This window comes from Gobius niger, assembly GCF_951799975.1.
Source record: "Gobius niger genome assembly, chromosome: 4".
NCBI classification, from domain to species: Eukaryota; Metazoa; Chordata; class Actinopteri; order Gobiiformes; family Gobiidae; genus Gobius; species Gobius niger.
The window spans coordinates 23,844,988-23,857,598 of NC_136855.1; positions in this window are offsets into that span (position 1 = coordinate 23,844,988).

A 12,611-nucleotide genomic window follows, 5' to 3' on the forward strand; every position below is an offset into this window, starting at 1 on the left:
GTTAAAGCTTGGCACAGATGGGTCTTTGAAATGGACAATGTCCCAAAAGCACATGGCCAATACTGGTTTCAAAGTGGCTTAAGGATAACAAAGTCAGTGTTTTGAAAAGGTCATCACAAAGTCCTGATCTCAATCCAGTTGAAAATGTATGGGCAGAGCTGAAAAGGCATGTGCGCGCAAGGTGCCCTACAAATGTGTCTCAGTTCTGGATGAAGGAATGGATCAAAAGTATTGTGAGGAGCTTGTGGAAGGAAAACCAAAACGTTTGACCCAAGTTATACAGTTTAAAGGTAATGGTAAAAAATATTAATGAAATCTATGTGAACTTTTGGCTTTGTAAAAAAGTTGAAAAAAATCTGGCATTAAGCTAATAAAAATATATATTTTTTAAAATTCTAATTGACCTTAAAAAGCAGAAGTTAATTCTAGTTTTGTGTCAGACAGTGAGAAAAAAAAAATGCAAATGTTTCTTTTTAATAAAAGTCTTGTTGTATATAAACATCTGGTTCCCTGTATATTTTGTGTGTTCGGCGTCACTGTAAAAGCACCATAGACTGGCTACATACAGTATCTTGTGAAACCGTCAGCTCGTGAAACCATCAGCCCGTAAAACGCTGCACACAGTTAACAGTGTATTTGAGATGGCCTCTGAGATGATTGTGGAGCATGTTTATCCTGAGTGACTTTGTGGCCCCACTTTGCAGTTGTTTGATGTGACCATTGGATGTGACTCACACAAGACAAACCCGATGCTGTAACAAAACACATCTCTTGTCTCCGTCTCCAAAGTGCTATGCAATTTATTGGTCAGAAAAGGGCACTTAAGTTTCCATCAGGACTTAATGCATACAACATTCCTTTTGTTCAGCGACTGCAATCAACATGAGGCTGAGACATTACTTTCTTTTGTCTCCAAGAATATACCACACAAGTATTTTCAGATGATATGCAGTTCAGTGACATATCTGATTTTATATATCAGTAGTGAGAGCTTACAGAAGAGAGGCTGTTTATACAATCTTAATGGATTTCTGATTAAAATTCAGAGTGTGGCGAGAGGAACTTTTTGGGGAGTTATATTTAGGTCTGACTCTTTCCAGTCATAAATCCCGCGCACAAAGAGGAGTGCTGTCTGTCTGCTGTACCTGAGAGGGGAGTCCAGAACGGAGAGATGGACCTCACTGGCCTCTCTGGGCAGGAAGTGCAATGTTTGGTTTACGCCTAATATGTCCACAATGATCAATAGAAAGACTTGTTTAATGAAAAATAATGGAGAAACAGTGTCAGAGGAGCACTATCTATCATACAATAAGCCATAATCCTTTTAAATATAGTCTACGTCATGTGTAGTGCTTTGGAAACGGTTTTAGGTTTATACAGCACCAGCATGGTTTTACCTTTTAAAACAAGGATGACAACCTTTCGTTCAAGGCATCTAAAATCATTATATGAATCTGCATGCATGAACAGATAAAGAAGATTCAACTCAAAAGTAACATGGAAAGAAAATATCTACAATCACCATTACATTCAACAATTCATATTCTTTAGATGTCTTTGAATGCACAGGGAACTCAAGGTGAGTTGCAACATTTCATGGCCTACAAATCAAACAGAAATTGCAGACTTGGCTACTCTCCTCCATTGAAACCATATTCACATGATGACTCAGACAGTCATTGTTTGCACAAACTCATTACAACCGGCTACAACACAACCACAATATACTTTGATTCTATTTTTATGTTGTTTATGCTTTAACTTTGGTAAACTGTATCGTCTCATGTGGTAAAACATAATGTTAAGTTCTGACAGTTCATTTCACAATTCCATACACACAATCTTATTAGATGATTTCCCCACACAACATGTTTGCCTTGATGGATAATTGTACGGTGTAAAAGGCCTCTTTCAACATGCACGACAGCGCACAAGTCAACATGTGCTTAGAGCCACAACAGGCGGCTTTGTAGAGAGGAAACCGCACTTGCCATGATGCTGCGGGTGACACTGGCTGTTGCAGAGTGAGCAGTCAGACTGAGACAGATCAATAGTCACAGCGGCACAGCACACCAGGAACACCTGTACAATGTCACCGGAGCCTCAGTGATGACCACAAGCTGTTCAGCCCTTTGATGTGCAACATTTAAAGTTCACTCCCAGTAATGTGTGTGTGAGAATAAAGTAAGTAGTAAGCGCACAATAGGTGATATCAAATTGTTATTGTAATGTCCATATAATAATTTATAATACAACAAAAAACAACAAGAAGAGTATAGTAGATAGTAATAACATTTTCCTCATTCAACATGTCATAAAAGTTCTTGGAAAAGAATCTGAGCCAAAACCTCAAACGCCAAAGCAAGATGTTTTGAAAGAGATTTTACGGTGTGTACATTTTGTATTCAGAAGGAATTCTTATTACGAACACTTTCCGATGACATCTAACGTTTCCTTTCCATTGGACACAGCGTTTGTATCTGTTTTGTTACTGATAAACACCGTAAAGAGATTATGATGCATTGGAGACGCTTCACTTCACACAAGATGATTTGGGGATGTTTGCATCAAGACAGAGAAGGACACAAGTTCAGTGAGAAATGTGTTCAGCGTAAAAGCAAAATTAAGAGGAAAAACATTGCACAAAACATAAAATACAAACAACAATATCAAAATAGTAATTTAGGTCTTCTCTTGCAGACAATTAGCTCAACTCTGAGTCATATTTAAAACATTGTACTGCAGTGAAGATACATTCCCATAGCACTGCCTTCAATCCACATTACTACGGTAATATAAAAGCATCTATATCAGAACAGAGGGTACACTGTTTCTGCTTACATAGGCCCAGTTGTGATTGCAGTGTTACATAATTGCTTACATTTAGGATTCTTTAGGCGTCTGGTCATAGAGTAATCAAACCTCTAAAGTAACATGATTCTGCATTGTGTGAGCAGTAAAATTAAGATTGTCGACCCCAGAATAAAGATATTAACAACAGCACATTGTAGATTATTCAGAACAATTTCAATAAGTTGTGGAGAGGAATGGTTTGATATGGAATTCTTCCTTCCTAATAAGAAAATGTAACTTTTCTCAGCTGTTTGTAGAAATGGTCAAAAGTCAGCAGAGGAAATAAACAAATATAAGAATCATCTCAGTGGTAAAGAATGATTAGTGACCTGTTCATTATTCTGTGTATTGATATGATAAGAAAACGATCTTGGATTGGCGGAAAATAGAGTTTATTTTGTGGTTAGGGTGAGTGAGTATTAAAGTAGAATTACTCTGCCCTCTAGAGGCCACAAAGGCCGTTACACCTGCCTTTTCAGTTCACGTGGTTATTCCTATTCCTTTAGTTTGGGAGGACTCTCTGATCCAGACTATATTTGAGACACTTGATCTCTATGATCCACGCACTTACAACAATCTATTGGAATACCAAACAGGCAAAAGGGCGTTGATTAAATGATTCAATAATGAAAACTATTTGTAGAATATATCCACTTTTACACAGTCCTTTTGTGTACATTATAGTATTTAAATTTGACTATGTTATAATAATATGATAAAAAATAATACATTTTATTTGTATTGCGCTTTTCAAGACACTCAAAGACGCTTCACAGAAATACAGTAATTTGTCACTAAGCTTTGCTCTCCATTACAAACACCAGATTGTTCTTATCCTGTTTCACCAGCAGGGGGAGTTGTTGCATCGTTGAGTCCAGACTTGGCAAATAACACGTTTTATTAGTTGAGTTTTATAAAAGCATTGATTGTAAATTGATACTTTTTTGTCGTAAATGGTTTACACAGTTATTTGAGTCGTAATACAAATATTTAGTGACGATATTTGAAAGTACAGTCAGAGCTTAAATGTAAACTATTTCACTATTTTACTGTGCCCTCAGAAATATGAGGTAATCATGTTGGAAAAATCAAATATTGATTTTACTAACACAAGTTGTATAAAACAACTACAAGAAATATTCACCTGATAAAGCTATAAATATTCATGGCTAATGGCTGAGTGCAAGTTGTGAAATGTGCCTATAAACATGTCCCTGTAAAGAATTTGGATGCTACAAATAAATTTGTGAAATGGGTTTGGACCACAACTAACATCTTAATTTAGTGGATTCCTCTTTTATTGTTTGCAATATAAAAAAAATAAATTAAAAAAACAGGTATAGGCCTTAAGCTGAGTATCCAATGAGGAGGCCAAATGAGCCCCATTATTTGGGCTGCCAGATCCTTTTGGCTAAAACATATTAATCAGAGTCCAACAATATTAGGACAAATGACTTGTTCCTTGTACTTCCATGTGTCGGACCTTAAAATTTAAATATATAACAAAGTATATTATTACTATATATGTATACAGATACAATAAATAAATAAAAAATGGTATAAGGACTGTCTGATCTAAATGCTCAAAATCAAAATCCCTGTATTGTCACAAATATAATCTGAAGATTAGACATTGAATTAAGTCGGTACTGTAAATCTTAATGTTGCGTCCTCATACAGTTTAAAGCAGTCCAGGGGTGTGATTGTGCTGCCTTTTAAGAGCAAATGCTACAAAACAAAACATGATAGTTTTGGGTGATCGGAAGAAGCCATACAGAGAAGTGACAGAAATGCCAGTGGTTGAACCAAGAACCTCCAGTGTAGGATTAATATTGCATGGAATTGTGCATGGCTGCTAAACTCGTGAGGGCAAGAATTAAATGTCAATTCTCAGAGGTGAGACCAGGCTGAGACCAGCAGAAGATAATGTGTTTGCATTGGGCTCAGCTGACACTGTAATGTGGGAATGAGTGTGTGACCAGGTGAGTGGGAGGTAAACGCCTGATGCTTTGGCACAAAGAAGGTTAAAGTCAAGACAAGACCAGACAAACTGAATGGCTCCTAACATGGCTGAGACATGCGAGTGTCATACTAACAACATCTTTTAACCAGCAGCTGATAGTTGGACTTGTGCGTCTCAGCTGACGGATGTGACCGTAAGTGGGTTTTAATGCTGGGAGACTGTGATACAGTTATTATACCGTGTATGTATTATTGAATGAGCACGATAATTTATTTTGTATCCAGGGATTACGGTTGAAAACTCGCTATTTCGCTATAATCTGGTGCAGTACATCCATGTCTCTATGATCTTAATGTCTCTGTACACAATGAAGAGGAAAGTAAAGTAATGGGCGGCATGGTAGCACAGTGATTAGCTCTCGTCCTTCACAGATGGAAGGTCCTGGGTTCGATCCCCGGTTCGATTGGGCCTTTCTCTGTGGAGTTTGCATGTTTTCTTGTGTCTGCGTAGGTTTCCTTCAGGTACTGTTTTTTCCTACCACTAAAAACATGTACATTATGGTGTATGTGAGAATGAGTGTTTGGTGGTGGTTGAAAGGACCGATGGTGCAGATTAGCAGCTGTGCTTCCATCAGTCAACTCCAGGGCAGCTATGGCTACTAAGGTAGCTTACTACCACTGAGTTTTATCTCCCGATGTGGTCCAAATGTTCACAGTGTGTAAAGTATAAAAGATATAAAAAGATAAAAGTCGATCCTGCTAGAAATTCCACTTCTATAATGAACTTCATATTGATACTGTAAATCAACAAAGTATAGTGGTTTAAATGTTTTTAAAAAACATTTTAAACTAGTTAATTTATTAAAAAAGTTTGAAAGGTGACACCTCTTGGTGCTTTGAAAGATACAAGTAAGAGCTTGATGTGATACATCTTGATTTATATTCTGATGCTGTCAATAGTTTAATAAGTGTGACACATGGGAACAGATGATAGACTGCTTCTTGCTATGAATTATTTTCAATACGGAGATGTCATTCTAGGTTGATGACCCTTTTGTGAGAGTTATTAGAAAGAGAGCAGCATGGACGGCCTCAGCCTGATTCCAATATCGCTCGACAAAGTCAGACAACAAGGCGGCGTGTCACAGTAATCAGTCATCAGCTGTCCTCTCAACAACCAATCAGTGCAGTATTAATCAAACCAGAGGGTGCTGTGCTCTGAGGAACACCGCTGTGGTACTGCATGACAATATCAGCCATATTCTGTGGCCCAACAGCACTTAGGCTGCAGTAAACACTTCCACTGAGCACGCACAGAGGTCAAACACAACCAATAGCACCGGGAGTTCAGTATAAAGTGGCAAGAAACTGCAGGTGAACATGGTGGAAGGAAGTTTACAGAAACAATAGTGGCAGCAAATGGTCATGTAAAGAGAGGGAGTTAAAGTTTAAACAGCAAATATGACTAAACTTTCCTAAGTCCAAATTGAATGAGTATTGTGACTATTTAAAGCCAAGTACTACAATTTTTCACCAGTAAAAACATCAGTAATGAAATAAAAGGTTGTATTCTATTCATAGGGTGAATTGTTACACAGTGTGGCTTTAACTATTTTATTGCACCTGAGATATCGAGAGACAGTCTGGCTCAATATCTTTAAATTGACCCGATGAATTACAGAATACACAGAGTCCAAACAATTAATTCTAGCATATTATTACAACCAGTCAGATTGGTGAAATAATAACAATTTGCAGTTATTTACTTGCCCTTCCAAGTAAATGACAGCATATGCTCAGTCACGTTCCTTATTCACATACAGAGACAATTCAAAACCTGAGTTTGTGCATCTCTCTCACACAGACAGGATCATTGACTGACTATGCTGCACCACACGGCATTTTATGCAGTAAGTACTCCCTCATGGTTCCTCATATTTCAGATCTGCATAATATAAAATAACACAGCCTTGCACATTGAGACGGAAGTAATACGTTCAAAGACAGCAGTATAAAATCTTTTGACCTTGCCTCATCCATTCTATACCAAGCGCTTTTATAGCCTTCTCTAAAGACACGGGTCTCTTTTGTCTGTCAGCATAAAAGATTCCCTTTGCCGTTAAACCAACCAAAGCATTGCATATTAACACTATGAGCGGTACTTTGTAATGATATACAATCTTCTTTTCATGGCCGTATATAATGCCTCTTATCAGTAGAAGTGAAGGCCTGCAGTGCACAATCATCAGCCTACAGCAAAAATAAAACCACTCTTCACCTTCTTCTCACCATCGATTTGGCCTTTTCTGTCATCATCATGTTACATTTACATGCCTGAACAAGTCGTGCCTACTGCGACCCAGAGTCGACAATTCCAATGTGAGGGTGATGCTTCTTTAATGATACATCTCGCCCTATACAAGGTGATAACTTAACACCACAGAATTGCTTCACACCTTCACATGAATGCTATATTCTCAGATGCCACTCTGGTTTGTATATGTGGAAGTGCAATATGGTGCAGGAAAGGTATTGTTTTTTTTATTTTTCAGATTAGCTGAAATACAGTACTAACCATAGAGCACAGGTGTCAAACTCTGGCCCGCGAGGCTATACCAAATGACTACTCGAGCTGGCCCACCGGTATTATACATTTTTTTTTTCAGATTTTGCATATCTGGCCTATTAAGTTATATATTGTATAGTAATAAGTGTTGCTTGTTCCATATTCAATGTTAAAGCAAATCTTGTTTTGGTCCATATTAAAAGGTTCATTTGTTCAATGGTGGCCCGCGACTTTGTTCAAGTTTGACATTTTGGCCCACTGTGTATTTGAGTTTGACACCCCTGCCATAGAGTATCTTATGAGTCTCCATCTTATGAACACACAGGTCCAGTCTTTGTAGCATCCCTGAAAGTCTTCAAGGGGGCACTGTGGTGATGCAATACAAAACATGCACCATGTTGCAAGCCTACGAATGGAGTCACTCATTCACCCAAGGATAGACCTTAGCAGTGGTTTTACGATCCTCTGTTTCAAAGATACTACATTATCCATTATGTAGCAGAGCATTTTGATTGCCTCCTGATTAACCGTATATACTGTATCTATCTGTTTTTGTATTGAAGTTTCAACTACATTTTTGACTGCTTGGGCCTACTGACTTGAGCAATCAGAAGTTGGACAGACATTACATACAGTAGAACGCAGTTGTGATCCGCAGTTCCTCAGACCCCAGAGCCTATGGTAAGGCAAAGAAAGAACTATGTCGAAGGTTTTGTGCTTGATGCGTGTTAGTTACATTTAATAAAATTCATGGCAAAGCAATTTTAAGGATCATTAATTGGCAAGATCATCAACAAGGAGAATTGAGAGAGAGAGGATAAAGAAATCACTGGGTTCAGATAAAAACAAACTATTGACACCAGGTGGACGGTGCATCAGACAACCCTTTTCTAGATGAAAAGGTCAAACGATGTGAAAGAAAACAATATTTAAGAAACACCGCAAGTTCCCCACCACGACCAGAGGACCTTGGGGCATTGGAGAAAGAGCACCCAGGAGAACATTTCTCATTTAAAGACAATATCTCAACATCTCTTAAAGGGTCATTTTATGCTCACTACTGCCACCTCAGGTCTTATGCATAACTGCAGCTTCTATATTAAAGAGGGGCTATTATGCTTTTTTCAATCATATAGCACCAGTCTATATCACACTACAATGATGACCAAACCTTCTGTTGGTCTGTAAATGCAGTAAATTAGAATAACTGCCTTGTATAAATTGCTCTCTCAAAATGGCGGTAGCAAATGACTTGAAATAGGCCTCTGTCTCTTTAAGAACCTCTGACCCTTTCCGACACGCCCCCTCCACACGCTGTCTGTGGCATCAGTGGGGAGGGGGTTCTGCTGAGGAGCAGTGATTGGTTACTCGGCTGGTGACGAAAGCTCGGAGGCGTCTCCGGGAGGTGGGGGCGTTCCTAGGAGGACACAGGCAAACCTATCCCTAAAATGGCCGCCATCAGAGTTTTTACAGATACTCAAAAATACGTGAATGTGCCAAGGCAACACTTCAGGCATGTTTTTAATGAGGGAATGACACAATAACATGATGTAACGCTTGAAAAAGTCGATTTTGCATCATACCCCCCCTTTAAGCTCGTGCATGACGGCACTTTGGACCGAATTAACACCTTTTTGAGTGACAGTGCAGGATTTTAGAGGCAGTTGTGGTGAACAGGTCTGAGCTCATTCTACACATTAGGACATGGCTGGAACATGTAGGGGGATGAAAATACTTAGTTTTAACATTTTTAAACTCTGTATAGTCTAAAAGTTACATAAATGAAATAGGTATTCAACCTACGGGAGCGCAACATATTTGTTCTCTGACTGCTGAATGTCAGTGTCCAGTACATTGTCTATAGTCGGCTGTGTGTGATGCTCTGTACCTGTGGTTCATATGATCCACACAAATGTGCTTCTATCAGGCTGTCACAGTGATGAACCGAGCTCTGACAACATCTGTCAAACAAAGCACACGCACACATTCAAGTCAGAACCAATCCAATATACAGCGTAAAAAAGGGGAATACGAAATAAATGATAGGCATTAGCATTGTGGTTGAAAGGGAATTTATTTTGCTGCTAATGAATAAATAAACATCTCTGAGCCTAATTTAACAAGCCCCATAAGCATCACAGGCTGTGCGCATCACTGTGTGTCCATCAGGCGCCTTGGCAGAGACAATCACTCACAACACTTTTCATCAACAAGGACATATAATGACTCTGATTCCACCTTTGTGAACAAAAATAACCTTGTAAAGAAGAAACTTGGCTGCAGCAGGTGATGATTGTGGAGCCCATTGAGATGACCTGTTCCATGGGTCGCCCACGAGCAGCATTGTTCTTAATGAGGCTTGGTTTTTACAGCTGTAGGTGGGTATAGCTGCCAGGGCTTTGTCAGTGACACTGGCTTTTAGGAGCCCTGAAAGAGGAGAAAAATAAACACTTTATTAAACCATTGACAAATTGGAACATACTGTAAGCCTACATTACTTTTGAGAATTGTGCACGTGTTATATTCTGTATTCGTGTCCATACATGACACACAGACACAGGCTGCTGTTGTGGCCAATACTATATTATTGAAGAATCTGTATTTGATGTTGATTTTGAAGTGTTACGGGCACATAGTACACAAAGCTATGTTTGCGAAAGGGCACAAAGCCATGAATCATTATGTTATTTCAAATTGCATTTAAAACACACAAACCACATGCATTTGCACCATATGAGTCGCTTTGTTGTATAAGTGCTTGTGTAAAAATCAATAAATTTAAATGTTATTTAAAAAGAATCCAATAGAACAAAGTGAAAAGCCACTTGTGATAAAAGCGTATGGACAGCTCTTTCAGTTTTGCTGCTCCTGTCATGTGTCACAGCATGAGATATGGCTGACATTTGCCTAAAGACTGTGTCCACAGAAGTGACAATATATATCAGGGTGCAGACAGACTTTTGTTCTGCCTTAGTTGGCCCAAGAGTGCCATCAGTTAAAGGCCATCGATTTGGGCCAAAAAGCCATGTAAGTGAGTTTGCTATCATTCTTTTATATTAATATTTATCAGCAATACAGTCGCACTTTCTCAAAACTTGGTGTTTAAAATATTAATGCATCATCTGATCAATGTTCCATGTCAAAAACTGTCAAAACAAAAACCATACATCTCAGGTAGAGCTACACCATCTAGTCTGTGCAGAGGGACTTTTGAAAAAAAGTGAATGACAGGAATAAAGGTGAACATGGTCATGCCATTTCTCACAAATTATTACAAATTATATGTCAGACCACATATGAGCTTTAGCCGTTGTGATATCCATCATACTTCGGTATAATGGGATTTCCTGGGTGAGTAGCACTCCTTCCTTGAATGTCACGCTGGGCCCCAGGTCAGACCTCCCCTGGCAGTGGCTCACACAGCAGCTGTATTTAGGTGACGGATAGGTCATAAACCTCAACTCTGCAGCACAGGTCTCTGCACCATGAGACTGGGTAAAGAAAGAGGGCAGGTTTTGGTGAATCATGTTGGCTTTAGTGATGGTATTTTCATCTCTTTTTGGTGAACCGGATCATTTGGATCGGCTCACCATTTGGCTTCCAAATGGCTTTTCTTGTTTTCTATCCATACAGTTCCAGTTTTAGACCCATTTTGCAGAGAACCATTCTACTGCTCCCTCCACAACAACCACTATAATTAAGCTTAGAAATGAAAAAATAAGAAATAACATTTTGACAAAACTTGGCTTATAGTCGTCTGTGTTGTTGTTTTCAGATGTTAAAGTTGACACTAGGAGGAAGTGGAACCATTGTTTATTATTCCAGCACCCACACTTTTAAAGCAGTAAATACTTTTTTGTTTACATTCAAAATCCTGTATTACTGTTTCCCGGTGGGGCCCCCTGATCCCTCTGCTGTGGGGCCCCTGGTCCTCTACTGCCTGTGTCAGCTCCGCTCCTGTGCCTGCTCATGTCTGAGCTGCAGCCTCGCGCTGAGAATGGAGAAGACAGAGACACCAGTCCAAACATATAACTGAAGTAAAATCTTCAGTCGAGTCTCCTGTAGACCTCCTGCTGCTTTTGTAATGGGCCTCTGTGTGTAAAAGGCCGACATTGCGACGTATCGACCCCATACGTGACCTGGCTATTGTTTACTTTTCTGACTCAATCGAACAACAAAACCGAAAATATGAGGCCGATTGTTGTCAAATAAAACTGAAAGCTAGAGAATTTGTGGATTAGATTCTCAAGTTGAGTTAATTTCTCTCATCGACGTTCAAGAGCCGGATCTTTGTACCGATTCTTTGGCGACCGACCCATCTCTCTGGAAAGTTCAACATGGTAATGAAAGAAAATGCACATATTACAAATTGCGCTCACTGTTATCATTTTTAATCGCTTAGGCTACTTGACCTATCTTACTCATGTCCAGTGTAAAAATCTCGCTTTTATTTTGCTGTCCAGTAGGAGGCGACATAGTTCACAATTTCTATCTTTACAACATCAATATAAAAGTAGCCTATAAAATACTTACAGCTCTCCTTGATTTTTAAGATGTTCCCACTGCTAAGTTTACATTTCCCCTTTTAAGATTTAACGAAGACTGAATTGGTCCGACTCTTTTCTTCTTTCTCTTTTAAATATGCTTAAAAAAATAAAAAAATAAAAAATAAATACATTTAAATAAAAATAAATCGGAAAGAATATCGGCGAGCTCTGTGCTGTCGACGTGTTTTTGACCTCACGTGGTGGTGGCGGCAAACAAAAACTAACGCGCCAATTTAAAAAGGAAAAACTTAAACAAAGCGCCAACATGGTAACAGGTCATGACAAAGATAAAGTAAGCAAACTGGCCGATCGCTCAAAAAAAATAATTAAAAAAAAAAAAAAAAGGAGAGGAGGGAGGGGGCCATTACCTGCTCCAACTCTGACGTGCCCCTGACGGTCTTCCGTGTTTTGTATGGCACTAAATTTGCAAAGTGCTGATCATCTGATTTGGATCCTAAAGGTGAGGATGAGATGTCTTATTTGTTCCTCATCAGATAAGGGGAAAGGTAATAGAGGGAAATCTGTAGTTTCTGGTTAACATCTGTAACATAGCCCAGATGCTACATTCATGTATTGGCTTCATTCACAAGAAAACAAATGACACAGTGTCTTTCAGTGTGTTTTGGTCTGTTAAGTGAACAAGCAGTGAAAACCGTTTACATACGAAGTAATTCATAGATCCT